This window comes from Cyprinus carpio, chromosome B9 (assembly GCF_018340385.1).
Source record: "Cyprinus carpio isolate SPL01 chromosome B9, ASM1834038v1, whole genome shotgun sequence".
NCBI lineage: Eukaryota > Metazoa > Chordata > Actinopteri > Cypriniformes > Cyprinidae > Cyprinus > Cyprinus carpio.
Window position 1 is genome coordinate 3,928,586 of NC_056605.1, and position 15,995 is coordinate 3,944,580.

Here is a 15,995-nt window from a genome sequence, read left to right on the forward strand (position 1 = left end):
GTAAAGTATCCGTTTATGAACATGTTTAATAGGCTTTTTTTTTTTTACAGACGTGACAAAAAACACAAGAGTTTTTATATATTTTGTAGACCTTATGTGATTTAAAATGCACAGACCAGAAGCAGCCAATATCTGCAGAGAAGGGTTGGCCATTCTCAAAACAGAATATTGATTTTATTTCAATTTTCGTTTTTGTGTTTCAGAGGAAAAATAAATGTTAAGACATCTCTCCATTACAGACCGTTCTGAAAGAAGAATTTATGCAAACGCATATAAAAATGCTTTAAAAAAAAGATTTTTTCTAGTTACTAGTCGTTCATTTTGTCATTATTCAACCAATCGCAGGTTTATATTAAATTTACATCTATACTCCATAATGAGCCTTAATATATTCCGCACTCAAGCACATGCATTAAGTTTGACACAAAACACAGGCAGAAGTAGCCTAATAATTGTGAAAAAGGAGACATTTTAATATTTATTAATAAACAAAATGATTTCTTGTCGGCTGCAAGATGAAATTCACAGTGCTGACTCTCTCCACATGGGATGCGCATTTAGAGAGAAATGCACCTTCACAGATTACACAATGCTTTCGTTTTGAATTGATTCGTTTTTTAAAAGACATTTCAAGCTTTCTGTAGATATATTTCTCATGTATGCGAGACACCACAATTTTCAGTTATTTCATTATCAGGAAAAAAAATCACGTGACCGAGAGGGCGCCTCCCTGTCATGCACGCGTAATAATTTTCGCACAAACACTTGAATATGAATATTAATTCACATTTTGCATATGCATTACAAAGCAATTTTTTTTTTTTTTACACGCAATTATCCAAAATAAAACCAAACAAGATTTGTAATGAAGATAAAATATGTAGACAAATAAGAATAAATGCTGCATGTGCACTCAGCAACATGCGCCGAGCAAACCTTGCACTCTGATATTTTACGGAATATTATACAAACCTGCATTTAAATGCGGCTACAATGTATTTATTTATTTATTATTTTTATTTTTATTTTACTTAAATTACATGAAAGCAAGTAAAGAAGACTGAAGTTGTCAATTAATTAAGCTCTTTTTTACATTGTGTGTATTTCGAGAACTTGAGTTTAATCATGAGGACGTTTTATTAATCAGTCCATTCTTTAATGATTTAGCTAAATCGTGCAGGTTTAATTTATTCGTTTCTTGTTTTAATTAGGCCTAAATAATGGGATCAAAATTATTCAGTGCCTCACGTTTTACTAAAATAAAGAAAATAATTTATAAAACACGCAAGCCTAGCTCACAATAGGCTCCCACTTTTAATGCTCAAATGCAAAGTAAACCACAATTTCTTTTTAATAATATAACACATAATTCATATTATATAAATAATACTGCACACTATTTAAATGTGTCAAATCTAAAATATGGTGTAGAGAAAAATTTAAATATTTGGGGGGGGGGGGGGGGGGGGGGTATGTGACGGGATGGGGGGCTTCTATGAAATTAGACTGCGTAGCCTATAATAAAAGATAATGAATTTCAAACCTGCACCAAACATATTTTTATTCAAAGATCAACAGTCTGTCATTAGTCTTTAGTCTGCCACAAAAAACAACATTAAAATCATGAACTCAAATGTCATAGTTTTTTTCTGTTTGTTTTTTTACAATGACAGTGCGTAAATCCGACCTTTCTGTATAGCCTAACGCTAATAAGCTTAAACGAAAATAGCGAAATAATTGTGTAGTGAAGTATTTTTTTTGCACACAGTGCCGCGAACGCAGCAACTTGCGCTCTCTTCATCAAGCCAGAGGCGTTTTTTGTTTTTTTGCTTTTAGCAGCGTTTCCGGTACACCAGCCATGCCAACGGAATGAATGAATATTAGATTATCAATGCATATCTAAATTCGCACCTAGCCGCCTACGGTATCTTTTTAGAACATAGAAAAAAGATGCTGCAGCCAATGAGCAGCCGGCAGGGGCTGGTTGCAGGACGACTCAACCTCCGCAGACAGTTTTTTTAATGTTTATCAAACAATTACTAATGATTTTTTTTTATTATAATTTTTGGGACAATTAGGGCCAGATTCGGGATTCGGGACAACAGTTTAGATTTCGGGACTGTCCCGAATTTTTCGGGACGTCTGGTCACCCTATCAGCGAGGCAAAGCTGACGTCTATTTGCAAAAATGTGTTTTGATGCGCTTGTTTATAAACTTGTGATTAAAGCACCACTCAGCGGTCAAAAGCTGCAAATGCACTTTGCAGACGCCGCGGCGGCGGTACGAGCGGCAGTAGAACCAACGTTTTGGATGGCCACCTACTGTATGCTTGAAGAAGTTGATGGTTGTGTGACAATGTCTTGCATACATTTTTGAAGTTCTGTGTTCTTCTCACACTTTTTTTGAAGTAGGAATGTTGAATGGTTTCAAATCTCAATGACCATAATAGAAACGAGTTAAAGGTTTAAGATTTGAAATTGGCGTGTAGTGTAGTGTGTAATGTTGTTTTGTTTTTTTTTATTTTTTTCAGGAGGAAGCTGCTTTTTTGTTTTTTGATGTTATTGTATTAAGACATTGAGATATGCAATCTGTGCTGTGGTAATCTTGGGAGCACACACTAGCTCAACCAGTTCTTTCAACTTAACAGTCAGTTGCCATACAGGGTGTTGTGACTCTACTCTGTCTCCAATTATGACAGGAAGAAATCTGAGGACACACCAGTTCTCAACTGCTTGACCACCTAACTTTCTGCCTTTTTCACATATCTGGGAGGGGGCAGAACCAGAATCAGAATCCAGATATTTGAATTGTGCAAGTCTCCTGTTCAGCTGTGTATATGAAAACTACTTCCTTTTTACGAAGTATTCCAAGAAAATGGCAAGATCAATAGCTACAAAGCCTTCAAACAAGTCATGGCCAAGGCATGGGGGAAGGCCAGGCTGAGCAACATGAAAATATTTGAGAGAGTTGAAAATGGAGTCAAACTTCAACCCATTAACAACATTTTCTTCGGTCGTACTTAGAGTTTCCACTGCCGCCTTATAGGACTCAAACTGTGCGATTGGGAAAGTCTACACACACATTCTGAAGTTCACTGTGAGATACCAAGCAATACCTACAGCAATGCTTGGCAGTACTGAAGTTCTGTGAGTAACCACCGATACAGTGGGACCCCAAATTATCACCGATAATAGCCACTATTGTTGCACGTACTATGTCACCTGAAGATGTCACAAATCCATGCTCTTCAAGTTCTTTGACATCTGCCAACAACTTAGCAAAAATCTTGGTTTGACCAAAATAGTTAAAGTCTCTCTCATAACACAAAAGTGATAACTGAATGTTATTAATGCATGAGTTGGCAAGTGTAAAATACACTCCAATCATTTTGTGTCTTTTTTTAGCTGACCCAAGGGGATTCACAATCTCAAAGGCATCCTGGTACAAGATAAGTTGGATTGTAATCTCAGGCTGCTTAAACAAGTCATTGGATTTGAATACAGAGCCATCACAGAAGAGTGTACATGCTGATGTCTGGCACACTGCTCCCACACCACTGGGTCTATTAACATGGTTTTTAAAGTGTTCTTCAATGAAATATACTGTGCATAACGTTGGTTTCGGTTCTCATCACGACCAAGACACATACTTTGTGGATGCACGTAGGAAATTTTTTTCTGATAATACTGTCTTCTTTGGTATTCTGTGGAAAGTAATGAATTACAAGCTGAATGTAAATCTTGGCCTTGCAAAGTCTGCACCACAGATTCAATATCAAATTGTGAGAGGTAGAGGTCAACTGATTCATCGGTTTTGCCGATTAATCGGCACCGATAGTTGATTGCTGGAACAATCGGTTATAGGCAAAAATCCATGCCGATAGTTTTCCGCGTTTCGTCCCTTGCTGGAGCGGCTGATAGTTTCCCTGGTTGGGTCCATTGCTGGAGCGTCTGAGAAGGCTTTGTTTTCATTATAAAGTGCAAGAGCGGCCTCTAGTGGTTGAAATCACTGACAGCACGTGCTGTTTGTTCAGACACGTGAAGTTGCATGATGAACAGAGCGAGAAACTTCAGACAGAAAATTCTGCCAAGCCTCAGATTGCATTCAATTACATTATATTCGCCTGAATTATTGTTAATGTACATAATTAATTGTATATTGAGCATTTCCATCGAAACTTTGTCTTTCTGTGGCTCTAATAAAGTCGGTATGTTTCATTTATAGAGCTATAATATAGATCGCGCTTTCCGTTTGCTCTGTTTTTTAAACACTGAACTTCAAACTTATCTTTGCCTCATTGTTCATTCTTGAAGTAAACTTGTGTCCGTTTGGTGAATAAATAAACAGTTTTAGACCGCTGCTGGAGTTGAACGCGACGCGTCCGGATGTGTGTGATACCGGTGAGTTCTCTTAGGCTGCATTTACACTGCAGGTCTTGATGCCCAAATCCGATTTTCTGACTATATCCGATTTTTTTGACGACCCGTTTACATCATCTTTTAAAAGTGACCCGTATCCGATTTTTGCATTTACACTATACACTGCTGAAACTACCAAACGTAGACGTTCTGACCCGGAAAAGGAAGTAAAGCAGCACGAAATACAATGGATGCAGATGCAAAGAATATTATACAGTGTTTTGCTTTCCACAATATTTTGAAAAGTCAACAAAAAAATCAGCAAACATTGGTCTCGTACGGCGGCGGCGGGAGAAAAAAGCGTTGAAACCGTGCCTCCCCATATCTCGTGAAATGTCTTCAAACACGGATTTATTTTCGTAACAACCCTGCATTTTTGCCTGCACTGTCTCTTCGCCCCAAAGACTTAAAAGACATGAAACCTTGGCATTGCTCCACTGTGTGTATCCTTCGTCCTCCATAACGCCTATAATAAGTCATGTGATCTCAGTTGGTGGTGTCCACCTGAGTTGACGTCACTTTTTAATGACGTACGACTCGCATTTACTGGGGAATATCCGATTTGTCTGCTTACATGGCACACGCAAATGCACGTATCCGATTCATATCCAATTTATTACCACATATGAATGAGGCCTGAATCCGATCTGAGAAAATCGGAATCCATGCGGTTTTTTCCTGCTTACACGTTCACCGGTCATATCCGATCTGTGCCACATGAGAGGAAAAAATCGGAATTGGGTCACTTAAACCATGCAGTGTAAATGGGGCCTTTGACTCAGCTGCTCTTTTATTTTGATTAGATAAATCACTTGAGTGTTCAATAACAGAAGCAGTTGAAGTATGAGAGTATACATTGTGCTGGGATAATTGAAGGGCCCTATGTTTTCCGCGATGCAGAAAACGCAGACGGAATCACTGAATCCATTCATAAAATGGAATTCACAGTTTAACGCGAGTGACGCTCACGGTGATTTCAGTGTCTGCTGTCTCACTAAATGAGGACGAAAACACATGAACAACATCTCCAGAACTGCTCTGAGAGTCACTTCATGACCATTTGACCTTTTGTTGATTTGAGCAAAAGCATCATATCACATGCACAGAACTGTAAAGGTATTCATTTATTTTGCAACCCGTCAAAATAAAAGTCAGATTTTGAAGTCTATTGTTCAGTAGAATGTACATAGTCTACTACTACTACTAAAATGAAACAAGCATTATTTTTTAAGGAATAATCACACAACATTTCTTCCATGTTTTAATTTTAATAGTAAATCCCCCTTGCTTGCCAAAAAAGTTTGCTTAATTTTAAGTAATTAAAAGACAAATAAAATTAATGTTTCTTGCCTTGATTTGATAACAATAAAAATGTAAATACACACAGAATTTTTGAGGGGAAAAAATCATTAGGCTTCTTTAAGAAAAAATAAATAAATAAAGTTGTTTTATGCGTTCAAATAATTAGACATGCTAAAACAGAATTTGGTGACTAAAAAAAAAATATGGTGAGAAACAATAAAACATATCATACGGCCCTAATCATGTAATTTTTGTTAAACTTTTATTAAACTTATTTGAAAATGTGTAAGTTTCATGATTTTATTTAATTAGACTTACTTTATGATTAATAAACTTTAATTTAACTATTAAAAAGGAGTAGAGTAAAATTAAAATGGAAAAAACAGAATCCAGAAAAAATAAATAAATAACAGAATTTGGAAATAAATAAAATGGTATTTAGGAAAAAATTTAAAAGATTTCATAGGGCCCTATTACAGTGTGGTAATTTCAACATTTACTATTACTATTACTATTATTATTATTATTATTATTACTACTACTACTACTTTTTTTTGTTTTTATTTTATTTTTATTTTAGTTTTTTTTCAGTATCCATTTTAAAAACTATTGGTTAATTAATCGGTATCGGCCAGTGTGGTCCAACCTAGCTATCGGTATCGGCAAAATCCAATATCTGTCGACCTCTAGTGAGAGGGCCGTTTTTGACTTGAGTATTTCCCTGGACATCTTCTGTGTGTACTGATGACAGATATAATTTAAACCACTAAATTCCTCCACAATCATCTGAATGGTTGACGATGGCACCAGGTATTTGGCTTGTCGCTGCATATAAAACAGGCAGAGATTTTTCATGTACAATGACTTTGCGTTACATTTCGTCAGTGAGTCTGTGAATTCACTTTCATCAACCTCATCCTCAGTAACATCAAAAATGCTGAAGAAGGTTGCTCAGATAAAGTATCCATAATCCGTAATTGTGCAAATGTAGAAGTCCTGTGCTTTCGTGAAACATGGGCAGTGAAACTTGATCTTAAACTGAAATTTTTGTCACATTTTTCAAAAGGACAACACACCACCTCTCCCTTGGCTAAATGTGACCTGAGATGAGAAAGGACATTGTTCATGTCTGTGAATTGTTGTTGACAGTCTGTATTGTTGCAAACAAACGTGCCTGTCGAATCATCAAAATGAGTATGTGGTCTTTTGTGATGGCGATAAACATGAGCTTTGAGAGCATTGTATTTTGAGAATTTACATTTGCATTCTGGGAAGCAACATGGAAATTCAGCATTTGCTTCATGTCTGTGTAAGATTTGATGATTAACATATCCCTTAACTGTCTTCAGAGAGCAATCAACAAAATTTGCACAAATACATCATCATCCATATGGTTAAACTGAAGCCTGTAAATATTCCAGTGAACCCAACTCCGCTCCGTGTTTTAGCTTATTTGCCATGTCAATGAGCATGTTTCCCGACCAAAACAAAAACACAGGGATTTTTTCCTTGAGGTATTTTGACGCTGTTTTGGAGCCATGATGTGCCACCTGCAGTTAACAGGCTGCTGCTTTGTCTCTTGGCTGATGCCGTTGGGACGAGGGCAATGATTGAGAAGCAGTTTGACCAATGGCATGCGTGAAGGCGGGACTTAACAAGAAAGGTCAAAACAGTGCAGAAATGCACACCAAAAAATGTCTACCATAGAAATCAAAAGGGGAAATTTCCTGCAACATTGTGAGGTCATCATACTGGGTAAATATGCTGGCATGTAATATTAAATATAAAATTGTAATCAACAAGTGTTACTGTATTTACGTTGTTTCTGCTTGGCCTTGTCAGTTGGTGAGGTCACATCACTAAACTGTCTGAAGAAGTAAGGTGTCGTGGACCATCATAAAATTTGTAAGTGCATTACATATTTAATGAACATTTTTTTTTAAGTAAAAAAACTATTTTTTTATGTAAGAAACACAAGAACATCTAAAAAGAGTAACATGATCAGACATGATAATGAATATAGATATGTGATGTATGATATATAACCATTTTCTCTTATTTTTTAAAGGCATCAACATGGAGATTGAATTGGAGACCATTGTTCTGTTCGAAGTGTTTGTGGAAGATGCAATGATGAAATTAATTTGAATGGTCAATGTTGTATTTTAAGCATATAACCAATGTTCAGATGATGGTACTGTAGCACTGTTTAAAGTTTTTAATATTGTTGTTATTTACAATGTTAACTACTGTAACAGAAGAAAATAAAGAGGGAAAAATACAAATGATTTTCTCTAATGACTTTTTGTGTGACATATAACATACATTTCATGAACTACATATAAAATTATTTGTAAGCCATAATCAAAATCAAAATGCTGTACATCCCTTTCAAAATTATGGTCTATCACAGTTCATTTTTTCAAATAACGGTCAACACATGTTATTTCAATTTACAGTCAAACTCTGTTAAATAATGATTAAAACATGATTTCAGTTTACAGTCAAAACATGCTTTATGAAGTAATGGTGTCAACATGTCATTTATATCTACATTCAAATCATGTTTAGTTAAACAACTGCTACACCATGTTTTTTTACATTTACAGTTAAAACATGTTTTATTAAATAAGGTTTTTAAACATGTTACGTGAACTTACAGTCCAAATAATGCCATTACATTTAATGGTCTATGCATGTATTTGCAATTATACAGACAAAATATGTTATTTCAGATTACGTTTTAAACATTTTATAGTACTGTATGGTCAATGTTCTTTTTTCATGTTGCTGTGTAAACATGCTACTTCAATTCATGGGGTTTTACCGTTATTTTCATTAATGGCAAATGTTTGGCACCCTGTGCTGCCATGCATTTGCTTGTATATTTTTTTTTTTTTTTTTTTACAGTGTGCCTTTAACTGAAAAATTAGTGTTTACTATTGCCATTTTGCATTATTGGCACACTATTTTCCTAATCAATATTGATCAGTTGCTTTGACACAATCTGTATTGTTAAAAGCACTATATAAATAAAGGTGACTTGACTTGGTTTTTATTCAATCGTAAATATATTAAGGTTTTTACAGTTTACTGTTAAAATATTTTTTTACAGCTTTTTTATTGTTAAACTATCACAACATCATATTGGATTTTGAAGTATTTACAGGATTTTATTGGCAACTTTAGTTGCCAGGTAAATATTGTACTTTGGTGAAAAAAAAAATTCTGAACAATGTATTTACAGGATTTTATCGGCAACTTTGTTGCCAGGTAAATATTGTACTTTAGTGAAATTACAAAATATTGCCTTAAAATAAATTACAAGTTTAATTCATTGTGACTGTAAAAATACTACAAATTACTGTATTTCATATACAGCAATTAACTGTAATTTGCTTTGTAGAATTATAATCCATTTATAATCCATTTTATAGAAATTAACAGTTTTACAGGAATTTATTGGAAAAAAAAATTGCCAGTAAAGTCCTGTAAATTTTACAGTATATTTTACAGTGTAATATACATGATGCTTCAAGCACTGGGTACTGCTAAATGGTTACAGTAATGCTTTAACATAAATGTAGTGCAAGTTCATGTGCCGTACATGTCTATTCCTCTGCTTTTGGATATCTGCCTTCAGGTTGTTCTTTTTTTTTCTCTGCTTTTGGATATTCTTTCTTTCTTTCTTTTCTTTTTTCTTTGTTCAGTTTCTTTCTTTCTTTCTTTCTTTCTTTCTTTCTTTCTTTCTTTCTTTCTTTCTTTCTTTCTTTCCCATACCAAACATTTGATAATATAACTGAATTGAACCTAGCTCAAGATGAGTACATTGCTCTGATAAATGTTTCATTGAGCACATTGCTCTGAACAAGTTCAATAATAAGCAGAATGAGCTAAATATTAACAGCAAAACAAACTCTGTTAAGAGGAGTTTCTGCAAATTCACCATAGATGTGAGAATCCAAAATGTACCCTAACAAAGGGAGCTTCTACAGTTAATTTAAAGAGCTTGTTCACCTATAGGTGTTTTTTATTTTCATCTCAACTGACCATTAATTTGAATATTTATCAAGGATGGTTATCACACTTGATCAGTGTTTGTATGTTATATAGAACAACATGAGTGTGAGTAAAGAATGAAAAAATTACAATTTTGGGTGATCTGATAATTTAATCTTGTATAATTTTTATAGTCTGTGTTAACTTCACTTATAATAACTTTTTCCACAATTTGGCACAAATGTGCTTAGGTGTTTGCAGACTTAAACCATTTTTTTGGCACAAATAGAAATGACACTGACCTCACAATGTTGTGCTGTGATTTTCCAATAGAGACTCTAATCTAAAATCTCCATCAGAGTCTGGGTCCATAAGGACAAACAGACAGTTTGACCCGAGTATAAATATTACTACAGAAATCCCATTAGCCTCAGACAGAGTTGAACACATTACCAGAAGATTTAATCTCTTTACTTACCAAGAACACACAAAGACTTCAGGTAATATATCATTTTAAAACAAAATGAACAACTAATGTTATTGTGAATGTGCTGTTTAGAGCTCAAGCGGACAGAATTCAGATGTGATCACAAGTGATTTATAGACATGTTTATTACAGTTAAAAATAACACTACAAACAAATGGAGAGGAAAGAATGAAATTTTGTTTGTTAATACTGGGTTTGTTTAAACAATGAATAACCGTCCTTATTTAATATATATATATATACATTGTATTATTGCTGTTGTTGTTTTCATGAAATCTAAGTCTACACTAACATTTTCACTACAAAGAACAAATAAGACAAGCCTTTCAGAGTAAAGGCATGACAAATTCCATTAGTATATTACATTTGGTCAAGTTGAAACTGGAGAGACTATAAAATTGCATCCTTATAGGTTAATACATACAGTATTTTCAACACTTGCCTATGGATTTGCTTGATTGAAACTTTGGGCCCAGAAGTGGTTTAGTTTTATCTTTCACAATTATTATGATTCATTTTCTGTTATTGTCAATGAAAATCAAAAGTTTTTTTTTTTTTTTTTACCAAAACAAATTTGTCATGACAAATAGGTTGTCGATTAGAATAGAGAAGAGGTCAATGTATTACTGGCGTACACTTCTATACTCAAAAGCAGTTAATTCAGTGCACTAAAGCTCTTTTCCATTGAGTTTTATTCTAATTTGTCTTTTCGTTAATTTATCTAAGATGGCATCTCTTTTGATGTACCTGAAGCAGCCGAGTTGCATCTACATATGTGCATGCCTGTGGGTGGCATATCTTGCTGTGGGAAATGCAGAGGTAATTGTACTCGCTTGGACAAAATGTAAAGTTTAACCAGCTGTGTTTTAAGAGACTAGGGACTTTTACAAATCTGTGGAAGATTTAATGAACCATTTCTTCAAAAATAGGGAATGTTACAACTCAAAGCTGATGAGATTAGGACTGTATCTGAAGAAAGTGTAAGGGCACCCAGAGGAATTGTGAATACTCAAGGTAAGATGCGACTGGAATTACACAATGTGAATGTGCTGTTTAGAACTCAGTGACATCACAGTGATGTTGCTCTGTACAAAAACCACTGTGAGGTATGGTTTAAGTGCAATTTTTAAATTATTTTTTAATTGTTTTAATTATTTTAAAGCCCCCTTGTAGTCATATTTTTATTCCTTAAAACTCATCTTTGTTGACATACTGAAATGTTTTTTTTTTCTGTAAAAAAATAACTTACCTTATAATAATTTGAATGTAATTCCACACCTAAATACATGGCTTCATGAATATGCAAATTAGTCCCTGCCTCTACTCAATCACACCAGCTTGGTCAGTGTAATGTAAAAACCCTTCCACACCAAAAGTGAAATTATTTGTGGCTGATGTAGATATATATTGATGGTCTTTTGTGTAGTAGTGTAAGTAATAATTTTTTTTATAATTTTTTTTATAATGATTGTTTTGTAGAAGCTTTTTTGTATTATATAGGGAAATAGTGTCAAAATAGTGTGCCATTCTTCTGGCCAGACGAAACCAGCAGTTTAACAGTGACTTGCTGCCACCTAGTGGTGGTTTTAATTTTGCATTTAAGGTACCTTATTATTTTTAAAATAATTTCAAACATCAGTTTTCAATGTTTTATGTTTAAAATATCAAAACATTATTTATGCATTTGTAACTGCAGATTAAAGTATTCCATGTCCACTTCTAATGTAGCTAAAGATTTAAGATAAATTTTGTTGATTTCATTTGCTTGGTAACAGCCTTAATGCAAGAATTTGACTCAAAAGAACGTAATTTTAGAAAAAAATGGCTTTAAGGTAAAAATGCCCATAAACTTGTTGGAAATTATTAATTTGTATCACTGTTGTGAACTGAATATACAGAATATGTAGAATATCAAAACAATCAGGAGACAGCTGTTCATGGGTAGTCCCTAATATTATTAATTTTAGTATTCATTTTATTTGTGTATGCCTTAAAAATGTCTAAAAAAGCTTAAAAATCCTGAAGAAACCATGTAACGCCCTCTGAGTTCAGAAAAAGTAATTTTTGGAGCTTGATTAAATAAATGCTTTGTTTATAATAAAGAGGATGTTTTAAGCTATGAAACTTTCAGGATGAGTAGTACAAAGACCTCTACAATGCCAAAGAAACAGGCAAATTTAATTTCTCATGTCATGACCACTTTAACTGAGATCAAGTGTTAGACAGTGTTTTAGGTTAATACATGCAGAGGTTTTTGGTCTAATAATTTTTTTTTTTTTCTCAGAATTTAGTTGTAGGAAATTACTAGTGGGCTTAATCTGTGTTATTTTAATGTTTTGGTTTTTTTTGACCTAAGAGGCACTGATGCTGATGGTGTTTGCATTCAAGCATTTCAGTGGGCTTAAATAGCTCACCCTTTACAGCAGATTTAGTTCATAAACAAATGACAGTTTTGACCTAAATATGGGTTTCAGTTACAATAATTAATCCTAAAATTCGACATTAGTAACTTACATTTAGCAGCATCAGATGGGCGCGCGCTCACAAGATCTCTCGGTTCTTACTTTTGAATTCAGTTCACCTGAGACTCACACTAAATGGTTCATTTGAATCAGGAGTTGTCGACTCGAGAACAGCTGCAATCAGAACATTCTAATTAGTGAATGAATCATTTGGTGTGATTTTGCGAACCAATTTAAAAGGTTCATTGAAAAGAATCAGTTCGTTCTTGTAATTGAAACCGCTTCTGCGTGTCGGAGCATGTGATATATATATATATATATATATATATTATATATATATATATATATATATATATAATATTTTTTTTTTTTTTTTTTTATTATACCTTTATTTAACCAGGAAGGTCCATTGAGATTCAGAATCTCTTTTACAAGAGAGACCTGGCCAAGGTAGCAGCCAATCACAACAAATGCATACATAACAAACACCAAATTACATTTTCACGATAAGACAAAGAGTACAAAATATTAAAATAACAAAAAATATAAAACTCCAATGAGACTTCTAAGAAAAACAAGAACATGTCTCCATCACAACACTCTTTACAGTAGTTTTAAATTCAATTTATGGACATAAGGGTTTCTAACTTTAGGGCTGTTTTTGTAGATTATTCCACCCCCAAGGTGCTAAATAAGAAAAGGCAGTTTTTCCCAATTCGGTTGTTACTCGTGGCACATTAAAAAGCAACCACTTTGAGGAGTGTAGCTGATAGTACCAGCGCAACAGAGAGGAGGTTACAGAGGTACAGTGGAAATTTGCCAAGTATAGCTTTATAAATAAAGATATACCAGTGCGGTGTCTACAAATTTTAAGTGATGTCCAACCAATTAAATCATAAGAATTCAGTGATGGGTAAGGGACTTTGTATTTGTTATGAATCGTAGTGATGCATGGTAAACTGAATCTACATGACGCAGGATGAAAAATGCAGCATGCATGTACAATATATCTCCATAATCAATTACAGGCAGAAAAGTAGCTTCCACAAGTTTCTTCCTAGCACTAAAAGTAAAGCAAGATTTGTTTCTATAATAGAAGCCGAGCTTGACTTTAAGTTTCTTTACTAAAGCATTAATATGTTCATTAAGGAAAGCTTATCATCTATCCATATCCCCAAGTACTTGTATGAAGACACTCTCTCAATTGATTTCCCATCTAATGACAAAATGCCACAATTGTCGAGTAGCTGTCCTCGAGCTTTTGAGAAGACCATAAACTTTGTTTTCTGTGTATTTAAAACCAATTTTAGACTCAATAAGGTTCCTGCACTGCTACTGAAATGGTAGAAGCCTGGTTGTAAACCACTGTATCATCAGCGTATAAATGTAATTTGGCTTGGACATCTCTATCCAAATCATTTATAAAAATTGAAAACAGAATGGGTCCTAAGATTGATCCTTGAGGGACACCTTTAGTTATCTCAAGAAAATCAGATTTATACCTTCAGCATAAACACATTGAATACGATCTACCAAATACTTCTGGAACCATGCAACAGCCTTCTCACTTAAACCACTGAACGTAGTTTGGTCAATAACAATCATGATCAACCCGAATCAAATGCCTTAGAAAGATCAACAAATAATGCAGCAGAATGTGCTTCTTATCTAAGGCCCCAATATATAATTTGTCACTAATGTAGCAGCAGTGATAGTGCTATGGCCACTTCTGAACCCTGACTGAAATTATTTTGAAAAAAATATTTTTGTCAGTCAAATACGTGTTTGAAACTGTACATTCACATGATTCCAAGATCTTTGACAAAACAGAAAGTTTTGATATTGGATGGTAATTATTAAATTCTGATGGGTCTCCACCTTTATGTAAAGGGAGAACATAGGCTGCTTTCCAACTTTTAGGAATGGAGTTAGAAAGTAAGAAAGAAAGAAAATATGCCACTTTTAACAGAAGGGGATCCAGATTATCTGTACCTACTGACTTTTTGTGATCAATGTCTCTGAGGGCTTTATGAACTTCTGAAACTGAAATCGGTTTAAAATTAAACAATTCCCGATTTAACATTTTCAGATGCTGACATGGCTGGACATGGGACAGATTTATTTACGGTTTGATTAAATATGAATCCAGCCTGAATAAAGTGTTTATTAAACTGATTGACTATGACTGCTTTATCTTTATTCATCTGACCACCAATAAGAATCTGATCTGGGAGGTTTGAGTGCACACGTGCACCCGACAAAGATTTAATTGATTTCCAAAACTTTAAAGGATTGTTTAAGTTTTCTGTGGTTGACTTAAAAAAAAACTCAGATTTGGACTTTCTAATCATCAAAGTACACTTGTTTCTTACAGTTCTAAATGCAGTCCAATCAGCAGAAGAGTCGGAAAATCTGGCTTGTGTCCACATTTTATTTCTCAAACAGATTAGCTCTGATAGGCTGTCTGAAAACGTCTCAGGTTACGAATGTAACCATGGTTCCCTGAGTAGGGAACGAGACACTGCGTCCTCTAGGGGTCGCTATGGGGGAACACCTCGTCGTGACCCGTGTCTGAACCCAACAATGAAAAAACACCAACGAGTTAGCCGGCGACAGCCTCTGACGTCACTACCGGTGCGACTATAAAACAGGCACCGGGAAAACACTGCGTCCGAAGCATGGCAGGGAGCTAGAGGACGCAGTGTCTTGTTCCCTACTCAGGGAACCATGGTTAGCATTCAGTAACCTTTTGAGACTTTCCTTTCAAGGGAACTTTGAACTGCGTCCTCTAGGGGTCGCTATGGGGAACAGTATACCCACGCCGCCATGCTGAGGGGGATGTGCAGGCCAGAATCATGGGAACACTAAGTACCAACTCTACCTTTCAATGGGAGTTGCCCCCGGGACGTTTAGACGGCTGTCTGTGACAATACCCCTTACGGCCAAAGGCCTAAGCTACATACCCAACTTAATTGTTAGGTCCTCGGCCCGGTGGTAGAGCTAAATGCTTGGAATCAGGAAAGATTCCTTTAAAGGGATACGGCTAGGAACCTAGCATTTTATACTAAGTCTTGTTTGTCACACAGGGGCTACAGCTTGCTTCCACAAAAAGCTTGCTGAAGGAGCTGTCTCAACAGATCTCCAGTAGCAACACCCCTGTTTAGATAGGTATCCGAGGATACATGGGTGGAGTGGCGCCCAAGATGAAACGGGGCTTTTACCACTCAAGAAAGGGCACGAAGCAACCGCGCGAAGCCCTCACCATATAGGATTTTAGAAAGAACGCAGAGACTAATGTGCGAACTTACCACAGTGTGGATTTCAGAA

The 15,995-nt window shown here is 35.1% G+C and overlaps 1 long non-coding RNA gene across 1 annotated transcript; it reads left to right on the top strand.

Moving 5' to 3' along the window:
* Positions 1-10,080: 10,080 nt before the first annotated feature.
* LOC122138414 lies at positions 10,081-14,778 on the top strand. The gene is made up of 4 exons (XR_006155538.1): positions 10,081-10,219; positions 10,933-11,025; positions 11,136-11,220; positions 14,758-14,778. It is a non-coding gene; the product is annotated as an uncharacterized LOC122138414 (long non-coding RNA).
* The last annotated feature ends 1,217 nt before the right edge of the window (positions 14,779-15,995 follow it).